Here is an 8826-nt window from a genome sequence, read left to right as displayed (position 1 = left end):
TAGTAGAATGGCCGTAGAGCTTGTGGTATTCACAGTATTCGGACCGATCTCTTCCTGCTTTCTTGTGTTTTAGCAGTCGGGGCGGTGGGATCTTCTCGGTGTGGCATACTTCTCTGTAGACGTCTACCAGGGAGACTCGGAGGGGGGGTGTAGCTGTGGTACTTCCGTGTCTTGCCTGAGTTGGGTTCCTCTTTCTTCTTCTGTTCCCGATCTCGATCCCGGAGTGGGTAGGTTGATTCTTTCCTAGAGGAGTCTCTTAGCTGGGAGGTTTCCTCCATGTTGATATATTTTTCTGCCCGCTCCTGTACCTCGTATAGGGAGGTCGGGTATCGTTTGGATAGGGATTGGCTAAACGGTCCCTCTTTTAGGCCGTTTGCTAGTCCCATGATGGCTGCTTCAGTGGGCAAGTGTTGTATGTCCAGGCAGGCTTTGTTGAATCGCTCCATGTATTTCCGGAGAGTTTCTTGGTCACCCTGTTTGATCCCAAGCAGACTAGGGGCATGTTTTGCCTTGTCTTTTTGAATAGAGAATCTTGTTAGGAATTTTTTGGTTAGGTCTTCGAAGCTGGTGATCGATCTTGGTGGTAGGTTGTCGAACCACTTCATGGCCGACTTGGTGAGAGTGGTGGGGAAGGCTTTGCACCGAGTCGCGCCGGAGGCGTCGACTAGGTACATTCTGCTTCTGAAGTTGCTGAGGTGATGACTTGGATCGGTGGTGCCGTCGTAGAGGTCCATATCGGGCGGTTTGATGTCTCGCGGTACCTTCTCCTTCATGATCTCTTCCGTGAAGGGATCGTGGTTGTTTTCGGGGGTTGTGTCGTGTCTTGCCCGATCTTTCAGATTGGCCTCTATTTTCCGCAGTTTTTCTTCTAGTTCTCTGCGCTTTCGAGTTTCCCTCCTCAGATCTTGTTCAGTTTCTTTCTGCTTCTTTATGTCCTTTTCGAGTTGTTTTAGTCGGTCTTGTTGTGCACGGACTGCTTCTAGGATTTCCGAGCTCTTCTCTCTTTCGGGATTTTGTGGATTCTTGTTTGGGGACGATGTTTTTGGGCGATTCTGTTTATTTCCTCCTGGGGTTCGTGGTGATAGAGGGCTGTCCGGTCGTTCTCCGGTGTCGATTTCGTCCTCTTGTTCAGATGCAGCGTGCCCATCGTTGAGAGGGTTGTCCGCCATGGTAGAGGGATGACTTCCAGGGTCCCCGGCAACGGCGCCAATGTTCCGAGGGTTACCTGAAACGTGTAGCTCGGTCGTCTGGAGAGGTCCGAGATGGGGGCTCGGCGACCCGAGCTGGGTATGCAGAACGGTCGGTGATTGTACCTGCAATGACACTCCGATGCTTAAGTTAGCATGGGTCCAAACAGATATGTGTAGATTTTGGGAATGATCTTATACCTGGGTGCTCCAGTGTATTTATAGTAGTTGGCAGTGATCTTCTCCGGATAAGATATTCTTATCTTATCTTATCTTTGGGAGTTTATCTTTATCTTTGTGGAACCGCCTTCTCCAGGCCTTTTCGGCCTTTAGATTTGGGCTGTGTTCCTTTTGATGGGCCTTCCTCGTGACCAGTTTCGACCTCTTTGTCCGAGGTCCGACTTTTAGGCGTGAGCTTTAGGGGGAGGTCGGACCTCTTGCGATTTTACTGAGTTGGAGGACCTTAGTCAGGGTATGAACAATAAGCTTAGTTAAAATAATGAAATTCTCCAAGAAAAACATTCTTTATAGGGCATTGACATCCCAATTGATTTGAGTGAAAACTTTTCATTGAACTTGCTTGAATTATATATTGTGGAACATGATTTTTGAGCTAAGAACACAAGCCTGTGAGTTTTGAGCCTAACTGCGTGGTTACATCTTATAACCACTTATTTTCCTTCTTGTGTGCATTGTTCTCTTTCTAGGATTATAATCTTTGATTCGTTTGATTCTTTATATCCATTATTCCATGTAGACATGCATTTATATGATTGAGGCCATCATTTCATTCAGCTCACTTACCCAAATAGCCTACCTTTCATCAACCATTGTTAGCCAATGTTGAGCCTATTTTAACCCTTTTGTTCTTAATTTTAGCACATTACAAGCCTTAAAGTGAAAAACAATAACTGTCCTTCATTTGGATCTCTGATTAACTTAGGTTAGTAAGCGTGTGTTGACAAACCCCATTTTTAGGGTTTATCCGGTATTGATTTCGAGGGTTTTATCAATGATTCTACACAATTTTCATATGAAAGTATTGTTCCTTTCCCAATTTTGCCTCATGGATGAAAACATGCTTCTTTTGCACTAAATTAGATATATTTCTAATCCTCATCTATGCCATTTGATGCCGTGACCCGTGTGTTAAGTGGTTTCTAATACTCTTCTCATATTCTCAATTAGTGTTCTTTGATCCTCTCACTTTGGATCTACCTTTTGCCTTTGTTACTTGGATTTGGAACTAGTGAATTGAGGTACTTTCATATCCATTACTTGTAATTGTTCAATTCTAGATAGTTGTGTGATTTAGATCTCTTCATTTCAATTCTTCATTCTAATTTCTTAATGCCTCTTATGAATGCTCATCATATGTTTGATAAAATGCCAACACTAGTTATGGAGTAAAAGTTTCTCACTTGGCTTAGGGTTTGGACCATTAGGAAAAGTTGAATAGTGGATGTCCATTGTTGATTGAGAATTAAGGATTGCTAATTGGCTTGGAATGCACTAAAGCTAGATTCCCTTAGGGTGAAGCTAGGACTTGTGACTCAAGCTAGTCACTTTTATTTGACTCTCCTCTACACCTAGAGGTTGACTAAGTGGAGCAAGACTTAATTGTCATCATCATTGAAGGAAATTATAGTGATAGAATTTCTAGTGCTAACCCTAGGCCAAGTCTTTTAATATTGATTACTTGTCACCTAACCTTTGTTAGTTTGAATTAGTGCACCAACCTTCAACAATTACAACAAGAGCTTCCTAATCGATAACATGCATTCTCTAGCAATTCCAAGGGAGGACGACTCGAGAGATTAATACTCTCGATTGTAGATTGTAGAATTGTTTGATGCAAGGTTTGAGTGTCGAGTAGATTATACTCACGATTGTATTCATTATTGAATTCTATATCGACATACAAAATCTCGTTTATCAAAATGGCGCCGTTGCTGGGGATTTGCTTATGTGTGCCATGTTATTGCTTAGTTAAAATATGTGTATATGTACATAGTTTCATTTTCTCTTGAGTTTTTGTTTGATTTACCAATCACACTTATTACCATGAGCTTTACTTCTCCTTCATTGCATGATGCGTTCACAACCGAATCCGAGCTTAGTCCCATTTGATCCAAAAATTGAACGAACTTTGCTTCACATTAGACAAGCTCAGAGGCGGCTAACTTTTGGGGAAGGTGAAAAGGTTCCTACCAATTCACCGACCTTACGCAAAGTGAATATTGAACCGTCATTTGAAGAAGAAACTAACTATCCCTCCGTTAATACTACTAATAATTCTTCTTTTGATCTAGGTACCAACACCATGGCCGCTCCGAGGAGAGTTACTCTCAAGGAAGCGGGTGCACCGGACTATGTTCTTTAACCCGTTCATGTGCTTCATCCTAACTTGAACGTAAACTTTGAACTCAAGACCGCTTTGATTCACCTCCTACCTAGATTCCATGGACTTCCCGCACAAGACCCTATTCGACATCTCAAAGATTTTCATCGTATATGCTCAATAACTAGATGGGAAGGATCTGATGAAGTTGCTATATGGTTGTTTGCTTTCCCCTTCTCCCTTGAAGATAAGGCTAAAGAATGGTTCTACACTCTACCTAGTGAGGTTATTTCCAATTGGGACTTGCCTAGAAGAGGGTTTTTGGAAAAATTCTTGCCCCCGGAAAGGATGGACAAGCTAAGGAAGGAGATCTCATGCATTATGCAAGGTGAAACGAAACCCCTATGTGAGTATTGGGAACGGTTTCGCAAAATTCTTGACGCATGTCCTAATCACATTCTTGACACTCAAGTGTTGCATGGCTACATATGCCAAGGGATGCGAGAACAAGATAGGACTCTCTTGGACTCCTCTAGCAATGGTTCTTTGTCTAAATACAAGACGGCGGAGGAAACATGACAACTCATTAGTGACTTAGCCGAGTCCAATCAACATGCTAGACGAGAGTCAACCGCCCAAAAACCGTGAATGAGGTTTCAACTAGTAGCGAGACCACCACTCTAGCCAAATCTTTGGGCAAAATGACAAATATCCTAAAGCAACTCCAATTGGGTCAACAACAACTTCCACCATCCTCTCAACAATATAGTCAACAATTGATCCCCCAAAAAGTGTGTGGCATTTGTTCTTGCTATTCCCACTACACGAATGAGTGCCCAAGCCTTCAAGAAGATAACACCTTGGCGGCTACCCACAACTTCTATGACCGCCCAAATCAAGGGTACTACCAACAAGGCGGTAATTTCAATCAAGGGTACCCCCATCAAGGAGGAAGCTACAATCAAGGGGGTGGCAATTATAATCAAAATTGGAGGGACAATGATGAGCGGATAATTTATACGCTTTTTGGCATTATTTTTTAGTATGTTTTTAGTATGTTTTAGTTAGTTTTTAGTATATTTTTATTAGTTTTTAGTTAAAATTCACTTTTCTGGACTTTACTATGAGTTTGTGTGTTTTTCTGTGATTTCAGGTATTTTCTGGCTGAAATTGAGGGACTTGAGCAAAAATCTGATTCAGAGGCTGAAAAGGACTGCAAATGCTGTTAGATTCTGACCTCTCTGCACTCAAAGTAGATTTTCTGGAGCTAAAGAAGCCCAATTGGCGCGCTCTCAACTGCATTGGAAAGTAGACATCCTGGGCATTCCAGAAATATATAATAGTCCATACTTTGCCTGAGATTTGATGGCCCAAACTGGCGTTCCAAATCAGCTCAAAACTGCCCGGCGTTAAACGCCGGAATTGGCACAAGAATGGGAGTTAAACGCCCAAACTGGCACAAAAGCTGGCATTTAACTCCAAAAGAAGTCTCTACACATGAAAGCTTCAATGCTCAGCCCAAGCACACACCAAGTGGGCCCGGAAGTGGATTTTTATGTCATTTACTCATTTCTATAAACCCTAGGCTACTAGTTCTCTACAAATAGGACCTTTTTCTATTGTATTTTCATCTTTTGATCACCTTAGATCTTAGGATCAACTTTGGACGTCTAGTTCTTAGATCATTGGGAGGCTGGCCATTCGGCCATGCCTGAACCTTGTTCTTATGTATTTTCAACGGTGGAGTTTCTACACACCATAAATTAAGGTGTGGAGCTCTACTGTACCTCGAGTATTAATGCAATTACTATTGTTCTTCTATTCAATTCAGCTTATCCTTGTTCTAAGATATTCATTCGCACCCAAGAACATGATGAATGTGATGATTATGTGACGCTCATCATCATTCTCACTTATGAACGCATGCCTGACAACCACTCCCGTTCTACAAGAAAACAAGGCTTGAATGTTTATCTCTTGGATTCCTTAAATCGGAATCTTCCTGGTACAAGCTAGAACTGATGGCGGCATAAAAGAGAATCCGGAAGGTCTAAACCTTTTCTATGGTATTCTGAGTAGGATTTAAGGATTGAATGACTGTGACGAGCTTCAAACTCCTGAAGGCTGGGCATTAGTGACAGACGCAAAAGAATCACTGGATTCTATTCCAACCTGATTAGAAACCGACAGATGATTAGCCGTGCTGTGACAGAGCACGTTGAACATTTTCACTGAGAGGACGGGACTGTACCCACTGACAACGGTGATGCCCAACATACAGCTTGCCATGGAAAGGAGTAAGAAGGATTGGATGAAGACAATAGGAAAGCAAAGAGACAGAAGGGACAAAGCATCTCCATATGCTTATCTGAAGTTCTCACCAATGAATTACATAAGTATCTCTATCTTTATTTTATGCTTTATTCATAAATCATCTATAACCATTTGAATCTGCCTGACTGAGATTTACAAGGTGACCATAGCTTGCTTCATACCAACAATCTCCGTGGGATCGACCCTTACTCGCGTAAGGTTTATTACTTGGACGACCCAGTGCACTTGCTGGTTAGTTGTGCGAAGTTGTGATAAAGAGTTGAGATTGTAATTGAGCATACCATGTTGATGGCGCCATTGATGATCACAATTTCGTGCACCAAGTTTTTGGCGCCGTTGCCGGGGATTGTTGAGTTTGGACAACTGACGGTTTATCTTGTTGCTTAGATTAGGCATTTTTCTTCAGAGTTCTTAAAGAATGAATTCTAGTGTTTCAAGGTGATGTTCTTATCATCACCAAAGCTGATTGATTCTCATCAATTTAGCTCTTGAATGTAATGTCCTGCTGAAGCTTGGCTAGCCATGTCTAATTTCTTTAGACTGAAGCTTTAGACTAACATTGCCTGATTCCTGGAATTCTCATTAAGAATTTTGATATCTTTATTTTCTTTTCCACTTAACTTTCGAAAAATCCAAAAAAAAAAATTTTACAAAATCATAAAAACCAAAAATATTGTATGTTTCTTGTTGAGTCTAGTGTCTCATGTTAAGTTTGGTGTCAATTGCATGTTTCTATTCTTCTTGCATTCATTCATGTATGTCTTAAGTGATCTTCAAGATGTTCTTGATGATTTCCTTGCTCTGATCTTTAAATTCTCTTGTCTTGAGTGTTTTGTTGTTTCTCATGTGCATTCTCAATTTGTTAGTGTCAATAGTATACAAACTTCTAAGTTTGGTGTCTTGCATGCATTGTTATTTTATTTTAGTTGCATTTTGATTATTCCTCATTATTAAAAATCCAAAAAAAATTTTAATTTGTGTCTTTTCAAGTAAATAATACAGAGAATTGAAGATTTAGAACATACAGCAGAGTAATTATACAGAAAAAGCTGGGCGTTCAAAACGCCCAGTGAGGAAGGCAAACTGGCGTTTAAACGCCAACCAGGGTGCCTGGTTGGGTGTTTAACGGCCAAAAGGGTAGTGTTTTGGGCGTTAAACGCCAGAATGTATACCATTCTGGGCATTTAACGCCAGGATGGCACAAGAGGGAAGATTCTGTTTTTAACTCAAATTTTTTTCAAGTTTTCAATTTTTTTCAAAATCAAATCTTTTTCAAATCATATCTTTTCAATCATATATTTTCAAAATCAATTTCTTTCCATTTTCAAAAATACTTGCTATCAATTAATGATTTGATTCAACATCTCAGAATATGTTGCCTTTTCTGTTGAGAAAGGTTTAATGTCTGAATCATATCTTTCTTGTTAGCCAAGTCATTAGTTTTCAAAATCAAATCTTTTTTTAAATTGTTTTTCAAATCATATCTTCTCAATCATATCTTTTTAAAACTATATCTTTTCAATCATATCTCTTTAATCACATCTTTTTCATAATAGTTTTCAATCATATCTTTTTGATTTATAATTTCAAAATCTTTTTAAAAAATCACTTGATTTCTTTTCCACTCTTAGTTTTCGAAAATCAATTAGTTTTTCTTCAACATGTTTTTAAAATCTTTTACTTAATTTTCGAAAATCTCTTCCCCTCTTCTCACATCCTTCTATTTATGGACTAACACTCCTCCTCAATGCATAATTCGAACTTTGTCTTTGGTGATAAGTTCAAATTCTTCTACCTCCTCCTTCTATTTTTCTTTTCCTCTGACACCTCAAGGAATCTCTATACTGTGACATAGAGGATTCCATATTTTCTTGTTTTCTTCTCTTTCATATGAGTAGGAGCAAAGACAAAAGCATTCTTGTTAAGGCTGATCCTGAACCTGAAAGGACCTTGAAGCGAAAGCTAAGAGAAGCTAAGGCACAACTCTCTGTAGAGGACCTAACAGAAATCTTCAAAGAAGAAGAACCCATGGCAGCCGAAAATAACAACAATGCCAACAATGCAAGGAAGGTGCTGGGTGACTTTACTGCACCCACTCCCGACTTCTATGGGAGAAGCATCTCTATCCCTGCCATTGGAGCAAACAACTTTGAGCTTAAGCCTCAATTAGTTTCTCTAATGCAACAGAATTGCAAGTTCCACGGACTTCCATTGGAAGATCCTCATCAGTTTTTAGCTGAATTCTTGCAAATCTGTGACACTGTCAAGACCAATGGGGTTGACCCTGAGGTCTACAGACTTATGCTATTCCCTTTTGCTGTAAGAGACAGAGCTAGGATATGGTTGGATTCACAACCTAAAGAAAGCCTGAACTCTTAGGAAAAGCTAGTCAATGCCTTCTTGGCAAAGTTCTTTCCACCTCAAAAATTGAGTAAGCTTAGAGTGGAAGTCCAAACCTTTAGACAGAAGGAAGGTGAATCCCTCTATGAAGCTTGGGAAAGATACAAACAATTGATCAGAAAGTGTCCCTCTGACATGCTTTCTGAATGGAGCATCATAGGTATCTTCTATGATGGTCTGTCTGAACTGTCCAAGATGTCATCGGATAGTTCTGCTGGAGGATCTCTTCATCTAAAGAAGACGCCTGCAGAAGCTCAAGAGCTCATTGAAATGGTTGCAAATAACCAATTCATGTACACTTCTGAAAGGAATCCTGTGAGCAATGGGACGAATCAGAAGAAAGGAGTTCTTGAGATTGATACTCTTAATGCCATATTGGCTCAGAACAAAATATTGACTCAGCAAGTCAATTTGATTTCTCAAAGTCTGTCTAGAATGCAAAATGCACCAGGCAGTACTAAGGATGCCTCATCTGAAGAAGAAGCTTATGATCCTGAGAACCCTTCAATGGAAGAGGTGAATTACATGGGAGAACCCTATGGAAACACCTATAATTCTTCATGG

At 40.2% G+C, this 8826-nt stretch overlaps 1 non-coding gene across 1 annotated transcript; it reads right to left on the bottom strand.

The window, feature by feature from the left end:
• Positions 1-8295: 8295 nt before the first annotated feature.
• Positions 8296-8403, bottom strand: LOC130977974 (small nucleolar RNA R71). The gene has a single exon (XR_009085640.1). It is a non-coding gene; the product is annotated as a small nucleolar RNA R71 (small nucleolar RNA).
• Positions 8404-8826: the final 423 nt, after the last annotated feature.

Source organism: Arachis stenosperma, chromosome 4 (genome assembly GCF_014773155.1).
Source record: "Arachis stenosperma cultivar V10309 chromosome 4, arast.V10309.gnm1.PFL2, whole genome shotgun sequence".
In the NCBI taxonomy this organism is placed as follows: Eukaryota; Viridiplantae; Streptophyta; class Magnoliopsida; order Fabales; family Fabaceae; genus Arachis; species Arachis stenosperma.
The sequence above is the reverse complement of the archived record's forward strand: the minus strand, read 5'-3'. Positions and strand labels throughout refer to the sequence as shown.